A 7521-nucleotide genomic window follows, 5' to 3' on the forward strand; every position below is an offset into this window, starting at 1 on the left:
AATTCAGCGGCCCATTTTTTAAATGACGCCTTGTAATGTAAAACATCTAATGCCGTATATCGGATAATTTGTACGTGCTGTCAAGTTTTACTAAGTTTGATTTGTTTTTATTTAATTAACCTACTAGTATCTGAACAAAGGAAAACACGCGCCTAATTGCGCTTGAGTATTCTATGGGTTTAAAAATAAAAGGCTATTAATTATGTGTAAACATTTCACACCTACATAAATAATGTAAATAAAAGTCCTGTAAACTAAATATCGTTTTATCATGGATAACAAAATTCAATGCAGGTTCATAAATTAAAAATAAACCATGACTTCCAACAATTAAATTTGCCAGCTTACTGAAGGCTGTATAAGCATACTGTGATTAAATTAAGGGGGTTCTTATGAAAATTAGCAACTGACATGAAAGTGGAATCTGCTTTTCGAAAAGATTCAGGAAGAGCTCTGGAAAACATGGAGGAATAGCTGCTCACTGTTCGAAAGCTGTTCCAAGTATACAAGACAAATTATGAAGTTTTAAGATATTCATAGTTTTATCTTCTGTTCTATAAAATATTAAAACATATTCATTGATAAAATTATCAAAAATAATTCAAATCAAATCAAATCAAAAAATTCTTGAAATTTATAAAATGATCAGTTTTCATTATTTTCATTACTATTTGAAATCGGGGTGTCTCTTATTGAAGAATGACCATGCATACCATCCAAAAGATGTGAAATGTGTTGAAGATATATCACATTCTTGAATGATTGTTAAGATTACATGGGTTGGATATTGCTTCTTTATATAGAAAGTTGATATTGTTGACATTCCAAAATTCTCTAAAACAGTGGCCGGTTTAGCCTGGACAAAATTGCACAAACAGACAGATTGACTGATATATTTATTCAAAACATTCTTAAAACTTTTTCATTTACAAATTCAGAACACAGACCTATGCATATAATTGTATAATTTGTCAAACTATATAATTTATGAAATAATTACCTAAATGAAGGTCTATGTACAGTGCATGTGTTCCATGATACTTACATTTATGTTCAATTTTCAGCACTGTCTACAAAAAATAAAAATTCGGCAACACGAACCAACTGTAAAGATGAATGCAGTTATATGCAACATCGGGGTGTACAAATATTGATTTTTGATTCAAACTGAGTTTCGATGAATATTTTCATAATTCTGGCTCTCATGCTATATTGAATATTTTTTAAAAAAATAGGTGTGTATGAATTGGCCAAATTCCCATTACTATTTAGAGTTGAAGTACATGTATATGGGCGTGCTTGAAAAACATATAAAACAATGTACATGTAATATATATATATATATATATATATATATATATATATATATATATATATATATATATATTTAAAGTTACCTACATTAAACTGATCATATTAGCACACAATATTGACCATTTCTTATATTTTATTCTTGTATCAACACGAGAGTCTATTGTTTTTGTTTTGTCTTTTAAAAACTTGAAATCTTTTCCCTGGCCGTGGTTCATGGATGGACGGAAGATAACTTGGAAAATCTCTTCCGCGTAAAACATTTACAATTATTATACTTCCCTGTGAAATACTGAAATCTGATTGGTTTAGACGCAGTTGATAATCCGTTCTAATACCCTCAGCCTCAGTAACACACTTGGGAACGGGTAACACAACGAATTGTTACATGCGCGTAAATTATGCGCGTACGGTTCGCCGTAGAATTCACTTCATTTCTATATAAAAGCAGTAAAATTTTCTTTAAAAATAAGACATTCAGGATAATAAAATAAATAGTGTCTGTTTGGGAGGGTAACTGTTGAAATTGACACCCCTCGAAAACCATTGTCAACCCCCGCTTCGCGTTGGTTGACAATAGCTTTCTCGGGGCATCACTTTCAACATCTACCCTCCCAAACAGGCACTATTTATATAATGTGCATAGTTCTATTAGAAAAGCATACCAGTTTAAATGATGTAGAAAGTAGACCACATTTACTACTAATTATGCCTTTTAAAACGTAATGCGTAATATGTTGTACAAATGAATACAATCATATTTTTTGGAATATCACAATATCAAACAAGCAATACATGGAAATCTCATTTTTATGAAGATGTAAAGTTTCGTATCTCTATAGCCATTTCGTATTGCTCAAACTTCACCAACAGGGTGTCTCTTCGTAATAGATGTAGATCTGTAGCTCTCTGGTTGAAAAATAATCGGATAAACAAACTGATTTGTCTATACAAATTTTTTCAACCAGAGAGCTAGTAAACAGATCTGCAGCTTTCCTTCGTAACAAACGTACTATGCCCTTGAACCAAAGTCATATCACATCGCTGAGTAAATCTTAGTCAGGAGCATATTTTTTTACTACTTTGCTCAAACAGTCAAAGAATACTCACATCACCTAAAGGATTCGAAGTTTCCATAGCCAGAGGTCAAGGTCACTTGGTCAGAGGTCAAGGTCTTATGAATTCATGCAAAATCCTTGTCCAAGAATATTTTCTCTTCCTTTTGTGCGACTCATTCTTCATCTTCAGTGTTAACATGAAGAGTGCAGTGACCTCGAGTTGTTTCTAATGCCAAGGTCGAAACAACACTTTTTCTCTTTTCCTTTGTCCTTATTTGGTCATACATGTACCCATCCCTCCCCCGGTCAAAATGAGCATAAATGAAGGATGTACAAAACTCATGGACTTTGTTCTAGAGTGGTACTCATGGAATGGCATGATAGCAATCCTTGCCCCAAGCAAACTATCTCCCCCTTTTACACTATCTGACTCGCACTTAACCTTTTGAGGTGTTCACCCCCCTATTTAGTTACACCTCCATCTCGACATCAACAAATCATCTATCTTGTTTTAATTTGCCCCCCCCCCCTTAGTTATAGGTTGTTTGTTGCCCTTATTTTTCACGTTATACATGCAGAATATAGAGATATGTAACAGTTCTGTTTTGTTATAGATTTCAAATCGGTTGTAAAAAAACAAAACACCAGTATCATTTGTAAGTTAAATTTATTAAGGCACACTTGGCTAGTTACCAGCCCTCGCTTCCCCAGTCATACACCACCAGTTTTATCTTTATATATAATAAACATATGTATATACCACATTATGAAAAAAAGAAGAATTACAGAAAATCTTTACAGACTTGCAATTCTGACAAGTTTATACAAGTGTGCACATATTTATTGCATTTCTATCCTTTTTTGATGTGCACCAGAATTGATACATACATAAACATCTAAATGACCCCTCCCACTTATTCGCCATTGAAAAATAAAATAAATAGATGGTTTTACATTTATATAATACAGCCAATGCATTTCTTTTCAATTCTGACAAATATATTGATGCACCTGATTAGATACATGTACATATTTAAAACATATGGTATATACCATAAAAGACAATATAAAAGAAAACAAGAAGATTTAATTATACATTTTCAGTTAATAATGTATTCTTTTATGAAACATCAACAAGACTTGAGAGCTAAAAAATATCAAATATTCTTGTCTTAATATACTGAAAAGTAAAGAATACTGAAACATCATTATGTAGATATAGACAATTATTTTTTAAAAAAAATTAGAAAGAGAACAAAAGAATACAGTTTTAATCAATACTTATTCAAAAATCAACATGTGAATTTAAAGGATAATACATGAGATTAAATTGACATATAGATCACACAGGTTTAGTTTTCTGTCATTCTTTAAGACTTGTAATGAAGAATACATAATTAAAACTGATTATAAAATTGTTAAGTAACAATAATAAATGAATGTATCATGGATTGTGCTTCAGAATAGAGAGAAATTTAAAAATTTACTAGTTTATACATATTTAAAACAAAAATCAGAATGCCATTTTAACTGCGTTACTATTTCTCAAAAACATATGTGAAGATTGAAAAACAGGCATTCATATTAATTTCACACATGCTGATCAGAATGATTTTGCTCAACAGCTTGAGGATATTGTCTTTTTAAAGCAATTTCATAAGTTCCAAATTCATTAAGTAGGACTTGTTGGTCATTGCCATTTTTAGACTATAATAATCTTCTTGAAACAAAGAGCTCTATACAGAGAATTAGGCAAAATATTAACATTTTAGAGCTAAAAGATTTGAATTTTTGTTAAAAATAGTTATAAGCCAAAAATAATATAATACAGGTAATTGTTTTAGACAGATCTGTTAGATAATTTGTTGTTTCACTAGATACAAGCCAAAAATATCATATTACCATCAACTTTTTTTGGAACAGAATTAATGGATAATTTGTTAACCGCCCACCCTCCTTAAGTAGGATTGTTGTAAACAAAAAAAGGTGTTTGATAGATAAACATATGTAAATGCGCTTCAAAATTGATTACATGTATTCCAATTAACTTGTATTTGCAGATCAACCACATGTGTAAAGCAAACAGAACAAATTCTAAACCAAACCAAGCAGACTGAAGAAAACAGGTGACAGATAATTTAGGTATCCAGTTATGATTTTTCAACATTACCTATGTTGGCTCTTGCTCTCCTTTCAACAGAGAGAGAGAGAAAAAGGGAAGAGAGAAGGACAGAGAGAGAGAGAGAGAGAGAGAGAGAGAGAGAGAGAGAGAGAGAGGGAGGGAGGGGGGTTATATAATCTGGTCAGTCAAATATGGTCAGAATACACATACAGGACACAGCCTCTAGTACATGTAACATATGCAAATTAATACATACATTCTAAAACAAAACAAAAAATAACCAATTAAGTTAATTATCTCAAATATTCGCCCACTTCTACAGAATCACATATATAACACAATGGGTATTGGATTTCATTGGTACTGATTAAAGAAGTATGTAATACTAATTCTTACATATATATACATTAAAATATACAAAACCAAACACGTTCCACATTATTCAATAGCATATAACAACATCAAAGTAAATATATACTCTTCATTATACACAAAGTAAAAAACAAACATGGAATGTGTCGTATAAAGGAGACTTTTCTTTCTATACTTTAGGCTTTAAGCAGACACACAGTTCGACCTTAGGTCGATGGCATGTCCATAATATATATGCATATTTTTTTTGCAAATAAAGGCTGGATAAAGGGATGTTTAAAGCTTGGACCCCTAAAATTCTACAACAAAGCTGTCCAAGACCTTTAGCTGGGTCTATGCAGTAAGAAATGCATGCTATCTGCTAAAAGTTTGACAATCTGGACTTCTCCTTCATGTATTCATAGAGGCTTGTCAAAAAGAATTAAAAGTCAATAAAATATTAGTCAATTTGACTTCATATTCAAAACCAAGCTAAATGCCAAATACATGTACATACACTTGAAAAATCCCACAAATGAAGATCAAATATTGTGTGTTTAACTGGAATTTTCAGGAGATAAAGGGATAATTTTGCTTATAAAAAGATTATTAGCCAAAGAGAAATTATATACTTATTCTTATTTAAAATTTGAGTCATTGGTTTAAGATTGCAAAAAATAACAAAATATAAATGTACCTACTTTTTGGATCTTAACATGTCTGCATTAATAACCAGTTATACATTGTACAATACTTCAAGATAAGGCTATGTTAGTATATTGTGTCCATTCAGATACCGGTATACAAAAAAAATACTGAAGCTATTTGAAGAAATATTCTTTTAAGAAAAAAAAAGTGATAAATAAATTCACATGCATGAACAATCTCCAACAATAAAAACAACGCTTTGAATATTTTGCTAAAATATTTTGTAGCCGACAATTAAAACACAGATATATAATTTAAGATAGTTTTAACAAACAAGCATATCCTTTAATCAACTTTAAGTCAACTTTTTGTGTAGTTTGTGATTCTCTGAGCAAAACCAACAACAATGGGGCAGGAAAGTCTGGCAAAAAATCACAGACTTTTCTGTATGACAAATAAAATTATCGCAAAATGTGAACAATATAATTCTTAACTAACTAGCACCAATTAGATCTTGAAAGCTTGACCGCAACTTTGAAAAATTAAATGATTATTGCAATAAAACTGTGTAACTTATACATTTGTTTGTATGATAAAGCGTAGAAACATGATAAATAACCCCAAATGAAAATAACTGATCATTGCAGAGACTTTATTTCGCCTCAAGATTTTTGCACACCTATGAAAAAATTAATCTGAGCAAAACAAATTCTTTAATGAAAAATAAATCAAATCAATTAGTTGTTAATCTAATATTTTGAATTAAAGTTAAAGTACTTTCTAGATTCCAAAAATCTAAAGCTATAAGTACATTATGTTTAAAGTACTGTCAAGGTAGCATATTTCCTTCTTTGAATGACTGACTTCTTCAAGATATATGAATAATATTAACATGATTTTTTTTCTCCGATGACAATGTATGTCCTCTTCTTTCCCTCCTGCAGTTATATATGGCATACAGAAAGAGATCACAGATCTAGCAAAGTGTTTACGACTAAGAAACCATTGTCACATCAACATAGAAAAATACTGTTTGCATAGAAAAATATTCCTCTTTCTTTTTTTTTTCAAATATACTATCAAGTTTATCACACGTGTTTTTTAAGCAGTATGATGTTAAACTGTTATCCCAAATATTGGGGTTTGGCAGTTGTACATTTTTTTTTTTGGTGGGTGAATATTTCTCTTTCCCTGTGCATGTCTTCATGGTCAGTTCTGACCGTCCACGCTGGTCTCCATGCACTTCTGTGTGTTGGCATGGTAAATGGAGTTGTCCTGTTCATGAAAGTTACAATGTATGAAAAGGAATGTACAGGTATGCATGTACTGTTCACCCCACTTTAATTGATGGAGCCAATATTGTTAACCAACTTTTATCGTGTACAAGAAAAAAATTATAAAAGTTGATAAAATATCTTCCGCAAACCAGTCATTTTAATAATTTGAGTCATTCTAAAACATTTAATCTCTAGAAAATTATTAATAAAAAGCAGCGTAAATAAAAGCTGAATAACAATAATTTTTTTATTGGTCACCCTAAACCATTTATTTTAAGTAAATCATGGATTGAAGTTGCCACAAATATAAAGTCACTGCATATTACTGTGGAAACAATAGATTTCATGGTGGCTCAATTTTCGTGGAATTCATGGGTACCTCTCATCCATGAATTAACATCCTCCATGAATTAATAAAATAGGAAAAAAAGGCATATTTCCTTTGCAGGTTCAAGAGAATACACGAATAAAGTCCCCACAAACCTTTACAATTTCAGCAATCCATGAAAAATTGCCCCAACGAACTTTAATGATTCCACAGTAATTAAATTATGATAATTTTTTTCTTTCCTTGACCTTGACCTACCTCTCTGTATTGCCACTCCTGGTTTACTTTCTGGCCGTGGCATGGATAAACAATAACGCTCTCTCCTCCGGAATATTCCAGGCATCCATCGTCTCGACGGATTTCTCCGTTCTTACTCAACATCCAATACTACAATTATACAATAAAATCATCAATTCCTGTCGGATT

This window comes from Magallana gigas, chromosome 10 (assembly GCF_963853765.1).
Source record: "Magallana gigas chromosome 10, xbMagGiga1.1, whole genome shotgun sequence".
In the NCBI taxonomy this organism is placed as follows: Eukaryota; Metazoa; Mollusca; class Bivalvia; order Ostreida; family Ostreidae; genus Magallana; species Magallana gigas.